Source organism: Akebia trifoliata, unplaced genomic scaffold, assembly GCF_017979445.1.
Source record: "Akebia trifoliata isolate Shusen 1 unplaced genomic scaffold, ASM1797944v1 Contig00281, whole genome shotgun sequence".
Lineage (NCBI taxonomy): Eukaryota > Viridiplantae > Streptophyta > Magnoliopsida > Ranunculales > Lardizabalaceae > Akebia > Akebia trifoliata.
In genome coordinates this window covers 18,817-31,234 of record NW_028236929.1, presented here as the reverse complement: position 1 = coordinate 31,234, position 12,418 = coordinate 18,817, and the positions used below count along the sequence as shown (strand labels likewise).

At 32.3% G+C, this 12,418-nt stretch overlaps 1 long non-coding RNA gene across 1 annotated transcript; it reads left to right on the top strand.

Moving 5' to 3' along the window:
• Window positions 1-8,012: 8,012 nt before the first annotated feature.
• Window positions 8,013-10,137, top strand: LOC147381742 (uncharacterized). Its single transcript, XR_015174386.1, has 4 exons — window positions 8,013-8,263; window positions 8,590-8,655; window positions 9,562-9,679; window positions 9,813-10,137. It is a non-coding gene; the product is annotated as an uncharacterized LOC147381742 (long non-coding RNA).
• Window positions 10,138-12,418: the final 2,281 nt, after the last annotated feature.

Here is a 12,418-nt window from a genome sequence, read left to right as displayed (position 1 = left end):
GGCAATTCGATATATGCAAAGATTACATTATGAGAAAGTTCGAGCATATGTTAGTTTTGAATCAATATAATTGTTAAAAATTTAGTGCAAAAAATCAGTCGAGGGTTGCATTTAGGGTACGTATGCTTTTGCTTGGAAATCATGTGAAAGAAATCTTTTGCTTCAAAAATACGATTTTCAAGTGTACGATTTAATTATTTTATTTTCTTTTGGGTGGGCTTAACATGGTTTTCCCATTTAGGATAGTTCCTCTATAGCTCGCATGCTCTATAGCTCTTTCAAATGGTTGAGAAGTGCCCCACATCATCAAGGTGGTTACATCCGGCCATTTAAATTTAGAAGTTTATTGATTCGGTCAAGTTTTACTACCTCAAATAAAATCTTTGAAATATCGTCCAAGATCTTATTTGCCTTGTGAGATGGTGTGAAGCCTTAGACCTTAAGAAGGAGTGTTCATCCTATGTCTGTAACCTGGGTAGGTTGAAGGGTAAACCCAGGCTCAATTCAACTAGTAGAACCCTCAACCCAACTATAGGGCCTAAGTTCACTAATCCAAGCTTAACCCGAGTTTGATCTACTAAAATTGGGTTGAATTCGGGTTACTCCGAGTTGGGAAATTTTGGACGGTTTGATCATGTTAGATTCATTGAATAACTCCAATTTCATTTTGATTAAAAATAACATTTATATTTAAAAAATAAATACAACATCAAAAACAAAACAACTAATAAATAAAATCACATACAACCTTCAAATCCGTCATTGTGAGTATATTTAGAAAAACCATATAAAACTAAAATTCACATTAATATTGATTAATTGTCCACAAGTTATAATAATAAGATAGGATAAAAGGTTCAATAAAAAATTTATAATTAATATAAAAATATTTATATAGTAGTATATAGCATTGGGTTCATGCTGAGTCAGGTTGCGAGCTCAACCTGAATTGAAATCGGATTGAGTTTGGGCCAACCTAGCCAAGTTGTAGTTCTAGTTCATCATTCTCAAATGTGAATGATACCTAGATGACTTGGGAGAGTCATCTCAAACGCGAAGGAGATTTAAAACCATAAGGCTTGGATCTTTAACCAAAAGTTTAGTGGATTTTTGTATTTTTTTCGATTGTTCATACCAGTAGGAGGGATTGCTGGTGGTGGTGGTGCTTCTTGGGTAGTAGGAGAACTTACATCCCGTACAAGACAATTGAAACATGATATTAGTTTAAGCAAGAATAATTATAAGGTTGGGATTTATAAACTCATTAAAATGAACTCAGATGTTCACGTACAATCCCAATCGTGATAATATTAAATCCAATTTTTAGGATTTATCTTTGAGATTTGTGGTATATTCTAGAGACACATCTTTTATTTCAACCCTTGGATTTCACATGGATATGATTAGGATTGTGAATGAATATATGAGTTTTCTTTTTATGAGTCTACCTATCTTGACCCATAATTATATCAATGAAACTAATTGAATGTGTTGGTACAAAAGATTGTACAATGAATAGCAATTCAATATTTGAAAAGATTATATTAAGAGAAAAGTTCAAGTATAGGTCAGTTTTGAATCAATGTAATTGTTTGAAATGTACAATTGCACGTCCTCCCTCTTTTTAACATTTCCCTAGGTCCAATCAAATGGCAGAATTTATCTTTCCATCGAATTCAATCATGCTTTTGAATTCCACGAGAGGTGTGGTCGATAAATTTTATCTTAGAAAAGTATCTTTTTATTATTCTATTATTTTTATGTAATAGTATTTTATTGCTTTTTCTTGGGTGGTTTCCACTTTCCAATGTCGTTTGAATAGTCTCATCGAGATCGAGTTGTGTTAGATGAGTCAACTCATCTTGGACAATATAATTTTAGTTCAGATTACAATTATTTATGTTTTATACGAATATATTTATATGAAATAATTATAATTTTTTTGAAATTAGAAGATGTTTTGCTATAAAATCATATTTTATTTAAATACTATAAATATAAATATTAGAAAAATAATTATTTTAATAACAATATATAAAATCTCAGTTGACTTAGATGAGATTTTCAAAATCTCATCTAAAGCATCTCTCGTTTATCTCATGAGATATGTCACAATTGAGATGCCATGTCCACCTGTCATGGTCATGATGGATGACTCGAGCCTTTAAACCATGATTGATACATAGATTACTGAAGGATACCAAGATGACTTGGGGAGAGTCCTCTCGGTTTCGAGCAAGATCATTTGAAAACATGGGACTTAGATCTCTACCTGATCTTTTTTATTTATACTATTATAATATATTTTTATTTTTATTAATTACTATAAAATTTATAATGATTAATGAGAGAAATGGACAAAAGTGGTTCAGCACTAAAATTTGGAAGTCCAAAAATGCCCCAATATAATTTTTATCTTTAAAAAGGCCTTATCTAAATTACAAACGCACCCTATAAAAATTGCATAAATCATAATTTTTGTAATAATATAATATAAAATGTTATTTTACTATTCTAATATATTATATATTATACTATGAAAATTCCCTTAATAATATTTAGATTAAATAGTAAAGATATTATTATTGTAATATTATAATATGTTATTAATATATAGAATTTCAAAATATATTATTTTATAATGATATTTATAAAAAATTAACATCCTTTAAAACTAAAAAAATTAAATAAAAAATTATTATCAACAAATATCATAATACTAATAATATAAGATAAATAATATTATTTTTAAAATAAAAACAAAAAATGCCGGCCAAAAGGCAATTTTGGATTTAATTGAAAAGTAATAAAAAAAAGTCCGGTTGAAATGGTATTTTCCAAAAACGACACTTCAATGGTGATTCTGGGTTTCCTTTTGACAATTTTGAATTCTTTTATCTTTTATTAGAAATATTATTTATTACAAGTTTTTATTTAAAAATTCTCTTCGTTTTTACAAATACACTCAAATTACAATCACATTGTAAAACCCCAAATTTTCAGTTCGTATCTCGAGAAAAAAAATAGCATAATTTTAAGAAAATCTTGAAAGTGGGATTTAGGGGTAAAGCTTTAGGATGTTTCTGATCATTTTTTTCAGAAATCCACTCCAGAAATTAAATATTTGATATATTTTATTATATTTTTAACAAATTATACGTGGGTAGGGTATTTTAACGGGTTATTTCCATAAATTGGGTCTTGTGCACTACTCGAACCCCGTTTTGATATGAAATTTGTATTTTTTTTTCAATATTATTGATAGAAATAAATTATATAGTTGGAAAATGTGATTTAATATTCAATGAACTCATATTGAGTTGATGAATATCAGAAAATGGATATTTTATTGAAGAAATTGAAAACTGTAAAAATCGAAAAAAAGGAAAAAGGGTATGAAACGGTAAAATGTCAGAGTCACACCCGAGGGGTGATATCTGCATTTTACGTTGTTGTGTCATGTGTAGGTTGGTGAACAGATATCCAGGGATAATATTGTTGGTTGCATGTTTATTTAAATTTCTGTTAGTGCGAGGCGTTGTTTACCTTTCCGTTATGTTATTTATTTTAGGCCGGGTGGGCACACTTGCATGGTAGGAAACTAGATATCCATTCTCAACCTTGTATTGTTAATTTTTTTTTTTTTTCAAAGAAAATTTCTGATTCGTTTTCAAAGAAAAGAAAATAATATATATATATATATATATATGTAGCTATTTTGTGAGCTATTAAAGAGTGAGTGAATGCTTGAAGGGATAGTACGTCATATCATCTAGAGTGGTGTACTATCCTGGGATGTACGGTAGGGACCACCAAGCTCATACGTGGTATGGGACGCGTATGAGAATGGAGTCACAACTGGAATCCGAGTTTATTCCTCTCTATCTTTACCAGTGAATTTGTAATGTAAAGGTGGTCGTATACGAATGATTTGTATATTTGAGAATCACATGCACGCCTGATAGGCATATACGAAGATGATTAGTCAGTGATCACTAACAATCTATAATAGTCGAACATTCTAACACATCGAAAAAAGACCCATTGCTTACGATCACGTTAAACGGTCAGCCTGAGCCGGATAAATGATCAACCAAGCGTGGTAAACAGTGACCAGCCACAAAATTAGGAATTAAAAATCAGAGAAGAATTGTAACATCATGTCCCAACTGGAAGCGATCCAGTCATGAATCCTAACTCTCTAATTCCAATACTCTACCATTGTGTATTATGTATCTGTTGCTTACTTTGATATATAAAATGAAATGCATGTTTAATACTTCTATTTGGTCAATTAGATTTGTATATAAAGAAAATGCTATAGTGAGTACTGTTGATTGATGTAATGTCAGTTTTAAAATGTTTTGTTGCTCATCTCTGACTATATGTACTAGTTAATCGTAGTTTCTTTTATAAAATTTTGTATATTTTAAAATGATTCAGTATATTTATTAGTTCATGTTAGGAGGGGTTATTAGCAGAAATTATTTGTTTCTTTACTGGGTAATCATTGTTACTCACCCTTTCCTTCTCCATTTTTTTAGTTTTAGATCCGAAGCTTAGCTAGGCAGGTGTAGAACATGAGTGAGAATCATCTTGTGGTCAGATAGACAACCAGAGTCCGTCACTTGTGAGTATTGGGGTTATACCCCCTAGTGGTATCGAATTGTCCAAAAGTATTATAGATTTTGTTCTGAGCATTATGACTTTTGTTAGAGTAAGAAATAATTGTATAATCCTGTATTCTGGTTATTCTTCCGCATTCTGATCTTTCGTACGTTATTAGACGTATATAGGCTTTCGCTAGTATTCTATTTTATGTGTATATATGCAGGATTGTATGTCGTTTATCAGGTGCAGGTTATACGCCTTGAAATATTAATATAAACAGAGGAGACCATACCAAAATTTCGAAGTACCACCTAGTACCTCAAGATCTGACATAGGGATTAGTGTTACCGTTTGACGGGGCGCCACACACATGCCCCTAGAATTATGTTGGGTAGGTTTCAAAATACAATAAAATTGGTTCCACGCCCCTATATTCATGGTGATAATTTTTCAAGTAGTCACGTTGGCTAGTTTTCAAAACCCAATCAAATTGTAATCCACGCCTCTATATTCATCTTAGTTAGTTTTTCAAAATTAAAGACAAAAAAACTTTTACTATGTAATCTTCAAAATTAATATTTTAAATTACAAATAGGTCCTTCTAATTTTACTAATAGAAGGTTAAGTATATTTTTTTGAAGTGTTCGATAACAAAATTTTTTGAAATCCCAAAATATCTTTATATTTTTATTTTATCTTAATATTATTAAGGTAATTTTGATGAAGCACATATAAATAGATAGAATTATGATCCCATGATCACTATATTCTCAAGCAAAAGAAATAATTCCATGATAGATTCAAATAAAATTAAAATCAGAAACACAAGTGATGAACTCCATAAATTCGTCAGTGTTTATTTCCCACTTTTTTTTTAAGTATATAAAGAAAATCATAAAAGGAATACTAACATGCAATTTTGAGAAATGTAGGCTTTGCACGTGGAATTCTTTTTAAAAACCTGGTGATGTGTTCAAACTTATGGAATTGACAAACATAAAATTCTGATATTTTTTTTTTTACTTGTGATACAATTGGTTGAGAGACATGATTCTTTGTTGGCTATCTGCAGACACCCCAATTTGCATGATTCTTTGAGATATTTTTTTATTTTCAAACTGATGATAGGCATTTGAACTTGATGATATTTGATAGACTAATAAAAATGATTGTTCTAACCTCAGTTTAGGGGATATATTTTTCATGAGAATCCCTAACATCACCATGTTGAAGGCGAGCCTCGAACGTGGGTTGAGTCTAGCATTTTCTCTTCTAAAAGTGACCTAAATTCTCTCATCTTAGACCTACATCCTAAAACCTTTATTTTCCTTCGCTTCAATCTCTTTTGAGTAAGATTTATAATCTTAAGATTCTAATACTATGTACTTCAACCTTCAGACCTTAAGGCAATATAGTGTTTTTTGCAAAAGTTTAAAATTAAGAAATTTTGGATAGAAAAAACTAAGATTTTCTACAATGAGTTAATGCAAGTAGGAAATGAAGGGCTAAAAATGTGATTGAATAGATGAAAATTAATTCATCATATAGATTGAAGATGAGTAATTTTGAGAAGGAACATGTATAAGAATTTTGGTGCAATAGAAAACTACACATTCTTTTTACCAGAAAATAGAAGACTTTCTACAAAAGGTTAATGTCAACTTGAAAATGATGAATTGAAAGATAAGGATATGTACAATTAAAAAAAAATATATGATATAGATTGAACAACTTGAGGAAAATGACTTTTTTGTGGGAAAAAAAAAAGAGTTTTTAGGAAAAGGTTGATGATGAGGGCATTTAAGTCGTTTTCAGAAGCCTGTTTAGAAGACTAAATTGATGGGACGTGGATATCTCTTTTATTGCTTTTTGTGATTCAGACTTTAGATATGATCCTCCATGGTTTGGTATTTTTTTTATAAACCATTGTATTTTTTTAAATTGATGACACCCCATTTCATCTCAATCTTCTCTAAAATAGTTTTTTACAACTTAAATGCCCTCATCTTCACACTCTAGCCTAAAATTATTTATAATCTTCACCTAAAAATCAACAACCTTCAAGCTCTTCAACCTCTTGGGTAAATTACCATTTTGTGAGTTAAATTTGACGAAATTACGATTCTTGCTAATTGCTCATTTTAATTCTCAAAACATGAATGTGTGAAAATCATAGATTTTTCATGAGATGAGATCACAAGTTTATTAAACCTACGAAATTGTCACTTTAAAACCTCCAATATCATCATCGTTCACATTTTGATAATTAAAATGAACAGAGCCAGAATCGTAATTTCGACAAAAGTTGATCACATTTTCGTTAATATATCTTAAAATTATTTTAACCTACTCAATTTCATTTTCGACTTCTTTTAGAAAGTCCTAGATTTTCTATCGTAAAATTCATTCTTTTAGTTTCATAAAATCCTATTTCATTCTTGAGGGTTGGAATGTTGAAGGATGGAGCATTGTAAGGTTGAAAGCAAAGGTAAAAAAAATAAAATAAAATTATATTTAGAGGTTAAAGATGATTGTTGCATTTGGGAGTGTTTTGACTAGAGATCAAAGACAAGGGTATTTAAGTCATCCTTTATTAGTATTCCAGAGTAGAACCTGATCAATGGAGCATTTCATCAATTTCAAAACACAGGGTCGATTAAATATTTATTACAATGGGGTGTGGCCTATTAAATATTTAAGTCATCCACACCATGCAATTATTTAGGTAAAGTGAAAAGGTGGTATATCCAAAGAAGAGCGCTGATTTTGTAACTCAACCTGGCAGATGACTCAAAAACTCACCGACCTGGTACGGGGAAAGGGTGCCCAAGTGAAAGAAATTACTATGCGCATGACAAGTCAGTGAGTTTTAGAGTCACGTTGTTAAGTTGTGTTACAATTCAAAATCATTAGTCTTCAAAGAAGCATTAGCCCCACCATAGACTTTTCATACCTTTTAAGTGGGCCGTCATGATATATTAGTTCCTAGTGGTGCTGACGACAGTTGTATGATGTCATTCAAGTGAATTTTTTTTATTTTTTTATTTTTTTATGTTTTTTAACAACACGTCTTCTGCATGATGTACAAACAAGAGTGCTGACAAAACTAGAGAAAAGTTCAAGACTTGAATTGTGTGCGCGCGCATATATATATATATATATAGTCACACGTTCCTAAGACTCATATTGCGACTCACATCGCGACTCACGAAAACAGTCGTTCGATATTCGGAAGATCCACGGTCCAAATCGCGTCTTGATTTTAAACAAATAAATTTTCAGATTTTACAATTACCTCCCCGAATCATCAATCAGAACAAAAAAACTAAAGAAAACTCGTCTTCTTCTCGTCTTCTTCGTTTCTCTCCCTCTCTCTCTCTCTCTTCGATCTCGACTCCTCTCTGCGTTCGATGACATGCAGACTAACATCGTTTGCGACGGCACCGACGAATCATTCTTCTTCTTCTTCTTCGTCTTCTTCTCACTTCGATCTCGACTTCCTCTCTGCGTTCGTCACATACCAACAGATCTGATTTCCTCTCTTCTCTTTCTCTTTACAACGCTTCTTCCTCATCTCTATTCCCTCTCTCTCTCTCTCTCTCTAGAATAGACGACAACTCACAGAAACGAAGAGCTCGATGGAAACCCTAAGGTAACAAATCACAAACCCTTGTTTTTTTAATTTTTTTGCACTTTTATTTGTTTAATAAAATTTTTTTATTATCGGTCTTTGCTGTGTTTTTATTATGGAGAGAAAAATGGGTTATGGTGTGGATATTCAAACTTATTTTTTTCTCCCTTGAGAATTATCTATAATCTATGGATTTGCAGAAATTGTCACAATGAAGTTACTAAGTTTCCTTGTTGAAACTTTTTGATTCAGCATTAGGTTTTCTGTAAGTTCTTGTTTCTGAGTCAATATTCTTTGTTGGTGATCTTTATCTCTTATATGTTTTTTTTTATGCTTGAAAATCGCAGAGAAAAGGCACAATAGAAGACTCTCCATGACGACCAAAAGCTCCTTCAAGCTGGAACATCCCCTTGGTTTGTTCTCTCTCTCATTTAGATTTTTTTTCCTGATTTTATTTATGGATTTGGGATCGTTCTTGAGGAAACCCCCTTTAGTTCTGTATTTGAGAATTAAAAGGGTTATTTATAAATTGGTTTTATAATTCAATTCTATCAGATGAGCTCGTATTTTGTGAAAAAATTTCCCTCACTGTATTTGAGGTTGTCGATCTGAAAAAATCTAGTTGTTTTGCTACCTTGGGCTTTCCTGTTAGTTTAGTTTAGCCCCATGGCCATCTGCCAATTGCTGCCACATGTAAGAACTCACATCAATGGATTTTATTGGGTCCATCCAAGATGGCATTTTTATTCATGGCAATTGACGTGGTGCAATGAGCAGATCCATCTACTCTGCCTCCACATTGTAATTTTCATCCCAGGGACCCAAACACACTCATCTTTTAGAAATTCATAGGAAGGTCTAATACACATGAGGGTTATGGATTTGATATTGCTTAGGGCATTGTCTATGTTTCCCTGTCAGGTGGATGATCATGTCAATTCTTATGGGGGCAGAAAATCCTGTGGATGTAACGAATACTAGATTATCCAAATGAGAATGTGGTCATATGTCAACATAAATTTACTAGTTCATACAATGTGAGTGTGAGTTTCACTGGAGAGGAACACATGGAACTGCCTACCGACTCATCTTTTTCATTAAAGTAGAGCCATTTTTCTTTATCGTTCATTTAGTCTTTAATTAGTTTGCATCCATGCTTTGATTACCCTTTTTAAGAACTCAGCGAATTTGAACATGGTCGTGACTGAGAAGTACTGTCCAAAGTTAAGATGAGAGCCATTTACAATGAATTTTGTTCGTCTACTTTAGTTATTGCTAAACTATTGCATTTTAATCTTAATTGTTGGCGACAAATGCAGATATTTGGTTTCTGCTGATTTGACTATTGGCCAATTTGTTTATGTTGTCCGGAAAAGAATAAAACTTATTGTTGAGAAAGCAATATTTTTTTTCTCAAGAATGTCCTATCACCCACTGGTGAGTAGGAATCCATTTTTATGTTTTCTTCTAACTTTAGTTTTATATCCACATTATTTCCAATTTAATTTAATTTAATTTTTTTTGGTTATATACTGAATTAAAAGACATTATTATGTTTGGTCATTGACAGCTGCTATGATGGCTGCAATTTACGAGGAGAAAAAGACGCAGATGGTTTCCTTTACATGACCTACAATGGCGAGAACACATTCAGGGTGTTTTAAGAAAATCATGTAAATAAAAATGAAGAAAAATGATAAAAAGAGATGTACATTCTCAGGAATTCCCCCCTACTTTGTTACATTCTTAGACATACTCTGCACAAACCTTTTATTTTCTTAGTGTTAATATGGATCAAAGACATACATTCTTATTATTCTCTGCTATTAAATGAAGCAGTTTGAATGTTGTTAGGAATTAGAGTTGATGTGGATGGATGAATGTATGAATTATTTAAATTAATTTCTCAATTCCTTTGGAATTCCCTTATCGCCTTGCATTGTTATATAGGATGAATGGTTTTCATTATCTTCTCTAAAGAGTTTTGTTTTATTTTATTTTTCTTATAAAGATCAAAATTATCCCTCTGTTGCTTTAAAAAAATATCGATGAACATCTTATGGGGGAAAAAAGAAGGATCTTTGGACATAAAAAGACTAATGGTCCTCAATCCTCATTAGTCGAAGAAGATGGAATAATTTGTCACCAGAGTCATGGTTGCATGCTTTCTTTCCTGCTGGCCTATGAAATTTTGGTTTCACCACTAGGTTGCCCTTCACATGAATGAATGAGCTTGATTGATGATTTTTTGTCATTGGGTTTGAGCATTTTTCATCATATACTGAAAAAACTACAGGGGAGAAACATTGAACATTAAAGCTTCAACCCATTGATGAGCATTCCTCAAATCCAAATGGCTAGTATGTCTCAATAAGACTGAATTTTGGTGTGGAAGTCCATCAATGGAGGAACAAAATTTTATTCCATAAGAGAGTTGGCGACCTAAACATTCTGGTTCACTCACTCCATTCTCTGAGGTATTATAGGTCATTGGCAATAATAGTCTTAAGAAATCACATGAACCATTTGGTATTACAAATTTCATCATCAAAACTTGTGATTGGTTGCATTGCTAGTGATTCTGTAGTAAAATAATGCACCAAATATTTTAAATAAAAAAATAAATAAATAAAATGGTATAAAACATTGCCAAATGACTCTAATCAAACCAAAATTCCATTCAATTTGGTATATAAGTTGAAAGTAAAGTGTTCCTTTAACATTTCAATTCAATAGCACATTCCAATCCTCCATTCCTTAAAAAAGAAAATTGATTGATTCACTTAGAAGAGCTTCTTTTCTGGTATTGGGTCTCGATCCATTTGATGCCGACTGATGACCCACTCTTCACCTTTTGTGCTCCAACTATGGTTGCTGCCTTGGCCTTGTCCCTTCCATCTTCTTGCCACCGCCACTTCCCTTCTTGCCCTTGGCCTTATCCTTATCTTCATCATCGGTGGCACCAAAACATCCCTCACCCCATTGATCAGCCCAACTCGGCATTCGAGCTGATTCAAACACAAAAGTTGCTAAAACAAAGTCGATCAAGTAGGAAGGACGCCACACCGAATCAGATCCGCAACTCCATTCTACAACAATCATAAGGAAGTTACTATATGTTTAAATAACAAGAAATCCACACTATATTTTAATATATAGATCTTTAAGAAGTTATAACAGAAGTATAGATCTGACTAACTTCTTATCGACGTCTAGTATGTCACTACTTTCAGCCTTCTCCACAATTACCTATAAAATCACACTTGGGGCGAGCAATGACATTGAATGAATGCATAGTTTATACAAGAAAAGAGATAGTAATTTTATGGGTTAAAGTGAAAATAAATAAATTACTGGAATTCTGTCTGGATACTTCTCCCAGATCCGAGCAGATTCAACTTGCCTCTTCTCTGACATGTAGAACACAAACTTTAGGGAGGAAAAAATGAACAATAAAGTGAGAAAGTCGTAGTAAATAGCAACTTTGCATCTTTTTAACACGCGTAATAGTACAAATGTCAAATTAGTTTCCTGGTAGGAGTGTTTTTTTTTTCCTTTTCAAAATATACTTAAAAGAAGCTAGTTAGCTTTTTCTTAATGGAACTTTCTTAGGTCACTATCCATCCACGCCCCCCGGTCATGCACACCTATGACCATAGTCGGAGGGCTGACAATAGGTGTGTTGGTGCTGATAGCAGAAGCTACAACACGATAGATTATTCCAGCTAGCATCTAAAAGTAGGATGCTGTGGAATTGTTTATCTAGAAGTGGTTCTCAATTGTAGCTAACACACAACTTGTTGTCATGGTTATTGCACCGATGGGCCAAAAACTTAAGATCCATGTCCAGCTTAATTGCTCATTTCACAAGATGGGGCCAGCTTATCTTTGGTTCAAGATACCATTTCAATCTGGAGAACCAACAGTGGTCCTATAAACCATAAACCATAAAGAATTGGGTATTCAGATAAAATTAACAACCACCTTATTTGAATGATCTATGCAGTCTAAATAGACCAGCAGATGTAGTCTAAATACATCACGTATCAGGAATCGGATTCAAAACTTGCAAATCAAAAAGTTTAAGAGAACTGAAAATATTTGGTATCTTGTAATAAAATCAATCATTTAGCTGGCTGGTTTTTTCATTATTTCAGTGAGATCAGTTTTGATTCG